At 32.2% G+C, this 12,963-nt stretch overlaps 1 protein-coding gene, 1 long non-coding RNA gene and 1 other non-coding gene across 6 annotated transcripts in view; 2 read left to right on the top strand and 1 right to left on the bottom strand.

Annotated features, from left to right (window-relative positions):
- Window positions 1-12,963, bottom strand: part of LOC105832993 (acetylcholine receptor subunit alpha-like) — an 89,613-nt gene that overhangs the window by 44,749 nt on the left and 31,901 nt on the right. The gene's annotated exons all lie outside the window — the stretch shown is intronic.
- On the top strand, window positions 9,745-9,818 carry Trnan-guu. The gene has a single exon. It is a non-coding gene; the product is annotated as a tRNA-Asn (tRNA).
- LOC114254092 lies at window positions 10,334-12,501 on the top strand. The gene is made up of 2 exons (XR_003625485.2): window positions 10,334-11,429; window positions 11,515-12,501. It is a non-coding gene; the product is annotated as an uncharacterized LOC114254092 (long non-coding RNA).

Here is a 12,963-nt window from a genome sequence, read left to right as displayed (position 1 = left end):
ACAAAAATACGCGGGATTTATTATTTTGTAATTAAAAGAATGCAACTCATAATTAACACACGCGACTAATTTATATGTAATACAAATTTCATAAAATGCAGTATTTTAGGTAATTCTGAAATAATATTATAAAATTATATCTGAAAATTTTAAAATATTAAAAATCATTTACACAATTAAGTGTAAGTAAAGATCAATTACGATTCTAAAAGAATTCAGTGTATAAATATACAAGAAATATATAAGTTATTTATTACAAATTGTTTTTTTTAATTATATATTAACAAGTTATACAGAATTATTTTCCAAGAATTGGAACAACACAAAATCTTCTTTCTTTTAGAAAAACAAAAAGAAAAACAAAAAGAAAAGAGCAGAAAAGTAAACTTACAGTAAGAGTTTCTTTAACATGTTTCTCAAATCAGTAATTGGAATAAGAGCATGATATTTATGTAACATCGAGAAAAAACATTAGTCATAGCAAATCTTAATACTAAAATAACGCATTTTTATATAATTTTAAATACATTTTTTAAACATTACTTCAGTACTATAATAAGATCCTGCTATGACCGTAATGTATCTCGACTTTTCCCAATTTGAATCGTTTCTAAAAAAAAATTTTTTTTTGTAAACGTTCTCGATATATCCTCGACGGTCCGATGGAAACTGATTGAAGATGCAACGATTGAAGAAGGTTAATAGAATCAAGACGCGAGGCGCGAGAATCGGAAGAAAAAACGAATTGGGGATTTAGAAAATAAATATCTACACGAACGCGCTCGTAATCGTCCGATCGGGGCTGTAAAAGGGCTAAGGTGAAGGAACCCCTCCAGGTGGCGTAGGTAGGTCGTGAGAGGGGATGGAGAGAAAAAGGTAAGGCAGGAGAGAGGTCTCGCAAGTAGGTCGCACATTTTACGGCTCGATATCGCCAAACGCTCTTTTGTGCCCTCCGCTAAATTGGGTTACGGGAGTGCTGTCTTGGAGAAAAGAGGCGCGCAGGAAAAAGATGGGAAAAATGCTCGGGAGTGCCCTTGACGCCTGCTGGTACCTTGGACACCCTTATAATCATTGGACTAATAACGCCACGGATTATCAGCAACAGGATTAATGTTTCAACACCGGAAAATACCGCGAGGAGACATATCATGAAATATCATGTGCGTGATATTTGAGAAAGTCTGCTAAAACCGGAAATTACAAAACGCGATTTGGTTCTGCAACGATACAATTAACAGTCATCTCTGTAGTTTCTCACAATTTTATAACACGATTTTATTCGCCGAGATATTAAAATTAAATTAAATAGAATTATTATCATAGATAGAATAAATTATTATAGATTAATTATATTAGATTAAATAACTATTGTTTAAATTATAGATCAATTAGATAAACATTTATAATTTTAACTTTTAATTACATAAAATAAGGCATGCAAAGTTTTTTAAGTTTTTACATTATTAAGATAACGTCTTCGTTGCCAGAAACTCCTAAAAATTAATAATATGTGAATGGGCAAGTTACAAACGTATTCCTTTTAATAATTTTTAATTCTGTTTAGTTAATCGCAAAGTTTCTTGGGTGTTCAGTTTAGAAATTCTATTATAAATTGTTAGAAAAACAGCACTTGAGAGAATAATATATATATATATATATATATATATAAATTTCTTTATCCTGTGATGCGTAACAACTTTAAAGCAAACACAAAAAATGGCAACTTAGATAATTATCTTAATTATCGACGCAATTTTACGGGTGCCAGAGCCAGCTAATACGAAAGCTGGCGACAACGACGAAAAACATTCGATTCGCGATTCGGGGGGAAAAAAGAGGTAAATTGCGATGCAGAGAAGATGCAGAGGTTCCCTGGATAAACTTCGGACCAACCCCGCTGATCGTATTATAGAGCAACAATAAACGGGGAGTCCGCGAGAATTCGAAACTTCCGGTCGCTACGCCGGAAGATTTGCCTCGCATTTGCGACGGTCTGGCGATTCTCGGCGGCGCGTCGTATTATGTATTCGTCTAGCTAGGGTGGAGTATGTAGCCTATAAAAGGATTGAATAGCGAAAAAGCGGAAGTCTGATTCAACGGATCTGCATCGTGAATCCGACGTGGCGTTTCAAATCTACGTAAATGTAACTTTTAAAGTGAAATGCGTAAAGGCGACTTGTGATGTATTTTCTAACCGAATCGAAAAATTTCTCTTTCTCTATTTTTCTTCTTTATTTAGCACAACACGAAGAAAAAAAAGCGAGAGGCAGAGAACGAGATTGATCCTACAAAGGCACACACGTGTTTTATCAATAACAAAGGAAGTGTTCCATTTTGAAAGAGTTTTTGAAGAAGAAGAGATGATAAAAGGAATGCTGTTTTAAAAATTGTTTTTGAAAGTAAGTCACGCGTCGAGCGACGCCGAATGAATTCAAATCGTCGGGCGATGGGCGACGGCAGGAATGTGCAAGCAAGAGCGATAAGATGCCGGAAGCTGACAGCTTGAAGTTTCCAAACCGTAACGGTGCTTACGTCGAACGTCATTTAGAGTTTCAGTCTCGCGCGAGTGGAAGTTTCGAAGCTTTGATACTCGACAGCACGTAGCGCGAGATGAAAACGAAAGGAAAATCGAGAACGTGGAAAAAGAATCTCGACCGAAGGCTCACAATGCATTTCGAGCTTCGCCTAAGAGCCATCGTGCGCGATCCATCATTTTTGGAAAGACGGATTTGAAGCATTTTAGAACCCAGCTATATTAGGTATATTTTTCTACAGGTCTTTCGTAGAAGATAACGTAAATCGAGCAAAATATCTAATTTATCTTTATTTATTGACAGCAATTTATAATTCATGTCAGAATTTCACACATTTATATAATTTTATAATATAATAAATATATTAAATTTGTAGTATATATAAATAATACATTAAAATTGTAAAATATAAACATCAAGAAATTAGAAAACAACATATTAAAAGTGTATTTTTTAATATATTTATATATATAAAAGAATCAATAAGATTCTATTATTTGATGTGAATTATAAATCGTTTAGAATAGACTTTAATATATAAATTAATAAAAAGCTCATAAAGTGCATTAAATTAAAAGAAACTTTTTTTAATTTCCATACATAATTTAAAGCTCTAATTAATTTTTATTGAAAACGTTTTTTGTGTTAAAAAAGTTTATAAAATCGTATATTAAATTAAACAAAATTTTTTTAAATTCATTTATGCATAATTTAGAGCTCTAGTTAATTTTTATTAAAAATTATTTTCATATGTAGATTTTACATATAGGTATTTTACAATTACACATTCTTTCCTTGTAATTACATAGAGGGAATGATTTTTTGAATAATTTCTTCCATTTATTTGGATTTACTTTATTTTATTCGTACAACATAAAATATATGTTATACAAAATTATTTCTATTGATTAAAAAGAGTATTGTTTTATTGAATCAAACAGATTGAATTGAATCAAGATTATTAATAAATAATCAAGTAATCATATTTGTTTCTTCAAATAGGTATAATTTTATTCAACTATTCCAAAGCATACATATCTTTGTTTTTAATAAATTTTATTAAAGCTAAAAAATTCTTTCTCTCTGTGTACAATTTTCTTCTAACAGCTTGATTTTTCAGCTAACAAACTTTCATATCTGTATTTTTTTTTACTGAAACCGACTGCAAAGTGGTCCAGATATTTTGGCTTTTTCGACCGAAGTTCAATTCCGTATCGGCAAACCGACCGATCCAATTATCACGGTAATAATAACGTGTATGCGTTACAAAGTTCCTATTGGGACTAATTCGTGCCCCGAAATTGGTCTCTCGCCCCTCGGCGGCGAACCGCGAGACTCGAAGCGAGACTCGCATTCGATCGATAGGTCGTTGCATTCCGTGTGCGGGCGTTCGTTTCGCGACCGATGCAATTGCGCATACACAAGCGTTCTAATCGGCGGTTCGTGCACAGCTCGGCTCTCGGCCGCGGATGATTGCATGAAATCAAGGCACGGAGCTAATTTGCTCCGGGCGACTTCAGTACGCGCGATAATCCGACAACTCGAAGCGGCCCGACAATCCCCTTAGTGATAATTAAATGCCGCTCTTGCGATCGATCGGATTATTCTCAACAGTTGCCACGGAAAATACACGTTTGCCGTACCACACGCCAGCCGGCTCTCGCCGAAATATCGATATCGCGTGAGAAATATGCGTTATCAGAAGATGGAGGGAGGAGAACGGGGGGAGCGACCTCTAAGGGAAAACCGATTCCGATTCCATCGAAGGAGCTATTCCTAAAAACATTTTTCAATAGACTCGGGAGGGGGGGGGGTGTTTTTTCTATTATATCTTCGCACGATATAAGGATTATTCTAATATGTTATAATAAAATAGAGTATTTTGATTCATGCCAAGACGTCATGTAAGAAAATCTTTCCATAAAGGTGAAAGATATTTTAGAGGCAGCTTTGTAGACAGGGGTCGAGATTGTTTTTCCATTAGCGTTATTTTGATCCTTCACGCAATATCCATATTTCTACGGAGCAATTTGGCATATACAGCGAAACATATTTTCTACAATTTTATTGCTCTACATTTTATATTATAATATTTTATAATATACCATAACATTATTATATACATTTAATTTATATATATTTTTTTATTTTCTACTTCAATCTCCTTTTATTAGAACTTTTTTTTTCACGTTTAATACACAAAGATCATCTATTTTTATTTGAGGAAAAACTACAAGTGTCAAATAAATTGACGGCTACACTTCTCTCTCTCTCTCTCTCTCTCTCTCTCTCTCTCTCTCTCTCTCTCTTTCTCTCTCTCATCTATAAGCCATGTAAAGGATATAAGGTCACCTATTTTGTGAAGATTATTTCATTCCTGGACTTTCGACCCGCGTCACATACCACGACATCCTACTGTTCAAATGAAAATCCCAATATGTCGATCGTCATCGACACTACCAACGTATTCTCGGGCTTCCCTTCGTCATTCCGGTGTGTTCTGGAATTCGAAGGACATGCACACGCATACCCTATGACCCAATAAGACATCGCCCTGGACGAACGGGAAAGATTTAACGGATAACCGTTCAAAGATAAGTTAAACTGAAGGGACAAGGATTGAGGGCTTTTTTATTACACTTATAAATTTTCTGCCGATGTTCGAATGTAAGAAATTCAACACGTGCTCTCTGCCGAATCGATTTTCGGTAACTTTTCATTCAGGCCGCATGGATTGGATGCGGCGCTCCGTGTTGTAGAAACTAATAGTTTTATTTATTATGTAACATATATAACACCAAATCCTTGAGACTATAAATGTCATTATTAAGAAATAATATAATGTTTCCATGATGGGATAACTAATTATACACAATGGTTTAAATATGAATGATATGAATATGAATTTTTTGAAATAACTTATGATAATGTTACATGTAATAACAAAAGTATCAAACGACCGTGAACGGGATGTCAACGTGTGCAAAAACGGTGTTAATAAATTTATTTTGTCAGCTAAACGGGAAACATGCAACTATGTTTAAGATTACCTTATCGCGATTTATAATTGCTACTTTCATTTAATTTGCGACATATAATTTATGTACAATATTTTATTCTATAAAAAATCTGTGTAATCTATATAACAACAAATAATAAACGTCAAAAAGTTGTTTCTGTCTCAACGTGAATCCGTACAAGATTAAATCCTGCTCTGTTACTTGTAAAGCTCACAATGGCTGGCGAAAGCTTTAAATTGTCTGGAAACACCCCCCTGCGCTCCGTGGGGTGAATGCCGATTTCGCTTAGAAATATCCGACGGGGAATTTATTTTAGCGCGTCGACGTTAACGGGGCGCATTCTGCGTGCAACAGGTGATTACATGCGTTCAGCAAATATCGTCCAATTAAACGTCATCGTACCCCAGCGGCTCTCGACATGATGACACAATTTTGATTACGTAACGCGATTTCAAACGCTTCCGATAAGCAGCGCCAACATGTATTATGCGATATAAACGACCAAATTTCGATATACTTACTGGAAATATTAAACGTCGATTAAAAAGCGCACACCCAGAGCTTCTTTCATCCCTAATTATTCATAATTTTTATAATAAAAGTAAAATAGTAAAAAAATAAGGTAAAAAACTAAAAAATGTTTATAATACTATATGTAATTCAAATATTATAAAAATTATGTTAATAAAGAACTCTAGCAAATAAAAAAATGTTTAACGTGATAAAAAACATTTGTTTAAAAGATAGACGTATATAATAAATTAAAAAAACATTTAAAAAATAAAATACAAAATTAAATTGAAAAAGTGTTACATTTTAAATACATCTTTCTTAAAACTTCATCTTTTTTAAAACACTACTCACACATACATTTGATACTCGTGTAAAAGGTTTGTAATCATATTTTATCTCGATGATTTAATTCACCGTAGAATACATCAATTTTATAAGAAAGAATTGTCGCTGTTAGATTCTTATAAAACTTTCGAAGGCAATTCGGATCACTCTTCGAGAACGTTTTAATTCGACTTTCATGGGCTCGTGTTTGCTCGAAAATATATATTCGATGCGCATATAAAGAGGCGATTGCTCAGTAAATTTGATCTGCCGTCTTACATTTAACTTTTAGATTTTAATTCGAAGTCCAACTTGGACTCAAGATACGCTTCGAGTAGGATATGAGTTCGTGAAAGTCGTGCAAATCGTTTCAATGCGAGAGCGCACCATTAAAAGAACGGGAGATCAAGATATCTAACACAAAAGTACAAAACTTTTCTATGATGCCAGTTGATTCACGGATCGTGTGCACGTTGTTGTTAATAATTCGTTTGATATTCCAAGTTTTACCGCAAACAATTGAACCCGTGAAATGTAAAACGGTGTACAGACTCCGCACACACACACTTTGATACTGTAACATTGTGATTATTTCCATCAATATTGTCGATAAAATATTCTATGTTCGTTGTATGTAAAGGAAAAAATTATAATAACAATTTAAATGAATTGGATTTATGTTTTGCATAAATCAGTCTTTTGCGTTAAAAAATTATTATTGTAAAATTGTAGTCAATGGAACTGACCATAAATTCCTTTATAAAAAAAAACTTTGTTATTATATTTTTCACATAGCGTAATCGGGCTGTTATCGTTACACTAAGGCATTGAAAAACGCGAACAGTTTCGATTTTCTGTTCTGAAATGATAATTAGATAAACGTTACCGCTGATCGGCCTTACGAGAGTGTGTGGGTCAGAATCAGGCGTGTCCGAGCTGTTAGGGGTAAGCGTCAGGGGAAGTATTTCTTAATTAGTGACGGCACTTCTCGATAGCGGGGGCTATCTCGAGGTGTCTTGAGGCGAGTTGAGCCGCTCCCTCGGAGCCGTGCCCCTCATGGTTCGCTCGTAGATCACGATTTGCCCTAAGTGCCTTAAGTTCCACGTCGACGTCGGCGCCGATAAATGATCGTAAACGGTTCGTGATATAAGCCAGTGCCAACGACGCAAATTGACGGGAAGCTCAAGAGCTTGTTGTACGTACACATATATAAATAATGTGCGGCCAGGTACAAGCTTAACATCGGGACGGTAGTCTAATCGAGAGAATCTAAAGTACATCCGTCACTGTAACGAACCTCACTAATAATGAACGTTTGCATATATACGTTCTATATCTACATGAAGACGAAAAGTTTTAACGAGACTAATGCTTTCGAGATTGATGCTTTGTCATTTAATTTATAGACAATTATCTTGAAAGTTCGAGACTTATGGTCTTACAAGAGACAGTTGTTTCTTCAATTTCTAGCAGTACAAAACTTTCCGGGTGAAAAGAATTAATAATAAAAAAATGTGGAGTTTTGAAAAATATTTTACATGACGAATGTAGCAACGTAGAAAAGAAGAGATTAAACTAGCAGTGCGTCCAGTATTTTTGGACCTATGTGGAAAGCTCTCCGATGAGGGCTTGTCTCTATTTTTATTATCGTTAGATCGCATGCCAAACTCACATTTCTGTATTCTTGAATACGTATTATTTGGATTTGAGGATCACGCTCCAGCAAGTTATGCGGGCAAAAATATTTTCATGAATATTATTTCATTCGGGTCACTCCCGACTCAGCTTCTGCCGCGGATGTTTGCATTCGTTGCATTTTAATGTTACTGCGAATCTCAATGTAAAAGAGAGAGAGAGAGAGAGAGAAAGAGAGAGAGAGAGAGAGAGAAAGAGAGAGATTGAGTTTACCGATATCGACCGTAATTTTTACTTGGACGTAAATATTTAGGTCTGTGAATTCGTAGTGCAGAAATATCGATCGCTATCGATTACACGCACTTACAAAATGTCTCACCTTCTTTGACAAGTTTAGAATTGATTTTTTTTTTAAATAAAACTTTATAAAAAATCTTTATTTCCTATTAACTAGCGAAACTAGTACAATTTCGGCAAGATCAATTTATGATAATATATATGGCATGTTTGATAATTGACACATTTGAAGCACAGAAATATTCTGAGTGGCAAAACATTAAAAGAAACTTTCATATTATAAAATATTAGAATATGCCTACATATATTTTATCAGATTATAATGTATATAAAATACAACATATCCTATAAAATATTTCTTTTTCGTGATTTTATCTGATTGTATGTACTTCTATATAAAAAATAATTTAAAAAGTCGATTTATATATGATATGAATTCATCAGAAAATCATTTGTATTGTCAAAAATTGTTTTTATCTGCTGATAGGTTTAATTTTTCACTTGTGTTGAATCAGCATAAATGTCTAATCAACATGAATATATATGTTCCATATATGTATGCGTACACATATATATACATTTCCGACATTTTGTCGATACAAAAAAAATGAATCTGACTGAAACTATTACATTTTCATCGCCACGAATAAACACAGAGAGCCATTTCGAGTATCTACAATATCAAAATTGAAATTCGCTGAAAGTACATTGGTTTCAATGCTCAATACAAACATTGTCAGTAAGAATAAATGTTGCATGATTTTCCGGTTCTGCACATTTTGATTTCATTCATAGAACATATCGACCTGTTTATCAAATTTATTTTTGCGACATTTGCTTGGATTATTGCATGCCAACTTTATAGATCTTATTGCTGTTGTCCGATGATAAAAAAAGAGACATTCGTGTTTTGTTTCTCATCACAAACTGATACTATACATCGAGGTAATGGATAATTTCGGAATGTTTTTTTTTCTTCTTATAAATAGTGTCAAAGTGATAGTTCACATGATATATTCGCAATATAATTTGGTAAGTATATTTATTATCAGTTTTTTATATTTAAAATTATTTAAATATAATTTAAAAAATATAATTTAAATATAAGTTAAAAAAAATACGATAACTTTGGATTAACTTATAATCAACACAATAAAGGGAATAAAAAGCAATTTAAAAACAATTATACAAATTACAACGTAATTACTGTTTGTCTCAGAAATTCAGAAAAATTACAAAATTTCTGATATAATATATAATAAAGAAAAATTTTAATATTTTTTAAATGTGTTTATTAAAAGAATTTATTTTATAATAAATTCTAATTATATTTTTTTCTAAATTGTATTAATTGATAAATCAATAATAAATTTAGTCATACTCATATATATATGTAACATATAAGATTGTAGGATCAAACAGCCTCCGTGGCGCAATCGGCTAGCGCGTTCGGCTGTTAACCGAAAGGTTGGTGGTTCGAGCCCACCCGGGGGCGTAGTTTTTTTTGATACATTAATAAAATACATATATCTAAATTGTACTTGTACTGTTAAAAATAAAATTCACGTTTATATAATATACGCGAAATTATTTCCTAAATCATTTGTCAAAATATTGTTGCTCTAAATGTTAAGTTTTCTTAGATATGTATCTGTTGATATTGTTTATTTATTTATTTTACATACACACACACAAACAAAATATATATGTAATAATATATATTATATTTTTGTATAATTAAGATGTATATGAGTATAATATATTCACATACATCATAACACACTAAATTAATTGATAAATGATCAGAATGAGACTAAAATAATCAATATGTTGTATAACATATTTCTACAATCGTTTTAAGTATACGTGATAAGTATGACGTGACATGGTATGACATATTATATTTATGGATGTGATAAATCAGATCTGATAAAAAAATATTTAAATATTTATTTTCTTCTTACAAAAAATTAAATGATTATTAATTCTTACAATAATCATAGAAATGTTGAGAAGAAAAATTAAACAAAATGTGTTGTAAAAATATTATAATAATAAAAGTCTAAAATATTATAATAAAAGTAAAACCTATAAAAAGAAGTAAAAAATATAGAATAATATAATATTTACGATACTTTCACGTCTTAGACAATAGAAAAATAACAAATAACAGAAGAATATTGGCCGATATGTATAATAAAAGAATAGCATATTTGCACTAATTTGTATAAAAAATCATTTGCTTTTTGATTGTATTATAATTTGCGACACATGTTGTATAACCTGTTTATGGAGAAAACATTGTTACATATACGCAAGAGAATACACGATTGTTACTTTTTTCTTTTGGTTATTGGTTCTTTCTTAAAATATTTCACTAAAAATGCAATAATTCAGCATAGTCAGCAGGTCTGAAGAACTCATGAAATATTTACGTGAACGAATCGAGTCTTACAAAATCTATCTATTCGTGCCCGAATCGCGACCACGTGCGATATCTACATACACACACACACACATACAGTGTCTTCGCAGACGAGATATATAGATTGAGCAAGCAATGTAACTGATCCATTCACCACTAGATGTCGCAGAGATCTCGTCAAACTCGTGAAAAAAAATCATCGACTAGGCTACATAAGACGCTAGCGGAGACGACAGAACCAGTCATCAGTAAGGATATTACTGATCAATACAGCAGATGATGATTAATGGGAGATGATTCATGATTACACTCCACCCTGCTGCCGTAGGGTATCGCAAACTACGGTTGTCAGGAATTCTGATGCTGCTGATGACTCAATTTTTTAATCTACTAATGACAATTCTCCTTATCACAGTAACCTAGGAGATGTCAAAATTATTTTTTTTATATAAAAAAAAAATTAATGCTATTACAACAATGTTATCATTATTAAGTACATTTAGTTTTTCTAATAGAACCACGTGTTCTGGATATGTATTGAAAAAAGTAAAAATATATATATACAAAAAAGTTTATCCAGAAAAGTTTTAGTATGGAAAATACTTTTGTGCAAAATTTATAAATCATATTTGTACAAATATTTGATGACCGTTGTTAGTGTAACCAATGTGTATTTTTAATGTAAGTAAAACATACTCAATAAAATGTATTTATATACAATAATAAGATTATATGCCAAATATTGATAACTTTTTTCCTATTTCAGACTTGCATCTCAATATTTTTCTTGTTTTGTAATATTGATCTAAAATAATATTTTCGGAAAAAATAATATATACAGAATGTAAAAATAATATAAACAGAAGATCTGAAAAAAATACGGAAGATACGGAAAAAATTGTCAGAGGTACTGAACATGGACAGGTAAAATTGAATATCTTGTGTATTTTAAATCAAAGAATATTAAAATTAGAGAATAAAAAATTATATTAAAAAATGAAATAAATAAAGTGTCGTCACGTTGTCAAGTGACAATGTGGTACAAAAAAATTGTTTAACTTTTAATTAGATTTTTAGGACAATTAATTAAAATTAATGAAATAATTACACGTGTGTTCTAAAATTGTGTAAAAATATATACAAACTAATATTTTTTTATATATTCGCGAATTTTCATCAATTTGGTAGATTTATAAAATGATAATTTTATCGTATTTATCATAATTTTGATCGCTTAAAACTTTTAATTTTTCTCGTAATGTGAGAGAATTGTGTTCAATAGTAGATCCAAAATCACATTAATATGAAACTAACGCAATACACGCGTTTGCGTGCCACTTAGTTAATCGAAACTCATTAGAGGCCGGCGTCGCGTGCGTCACGTGTCCGGGACATGCGACGTGTTCGACGCTTATCACATAGGAAACCGGAAACCGGGGCAGAGACTAGAGACAATAAACGGAAGTTCACATGTCTCTCATCCGCAGGCAAAAGTTCGAGAGGCTACGGGAATACCCCTTAATGCCTGTGAAAACGAATTCCTGTCGTGCGGATAGTTGTCGGACCGTTGCATGTGCAACACCGATAACACGGCATCAAGCGCAGTCAGATCCTACATTCGCGGTTTCGCCGCAGGTCACGTATCCAAATATTGGAAAATTTTGAACAATCGCGTTTCATCTGGCGTTTTTGTACGGTTTCAAATGCCAGATTATTTCTTTGACATAGCTGTTTACGCGACTGAGATCTTAAATAAAAAATAAAGACTAGAGATAAAAATAAAGTGGAATATATAAATATTATAACAAAATTTAAATGTAATTCTGTGTGTATGTGTGTGTGTGTGTTTGTAATCAATTCTATATGGACAATAAAAGAAGATAAAGTTAACGAATAAAAAATTGCCTTCTTTCTTTTGTTGACTATATAAAGTCGATTTAATTTTAAAAATTATATATAAAAGAATATATATATATATATAATAATTTTAAGAATAAAAATAAACTGCATGTAATTAAATGCGATGTGTACGGTTTATATTCGCAAATATTTCTGTTAAAAAAAAAAATCCCTTTTATCGTGTCCCTATTGAAGAGCATCGAAAACAAAAAGCCTAACAATTTAGAATCGAACTAAATGCCTATCAACTTCCGATCGTTCAATAAACTTCATTTTGGGATTTCCGCACGTTTGATCTAGTCAAAAGACTGAACCG

Source organism: Monomorium pharaonis, chromosome 2 (genome assembly GCF_013373865.1).
Source record: "Monomorium pharaonis isolate MP-MQ-018 chromosome 2, ASM1337386v2, whole genome shotgun sequence".
NCBI lineage: Eukaryota > Metazoa > Arthropoda > Insecta > Hymenoptera > Formicidae > Monomorium > Monomorium pharaonis.
This window is presented reverse-complemented; position numbering and strand designations above follow the sequence as displayed.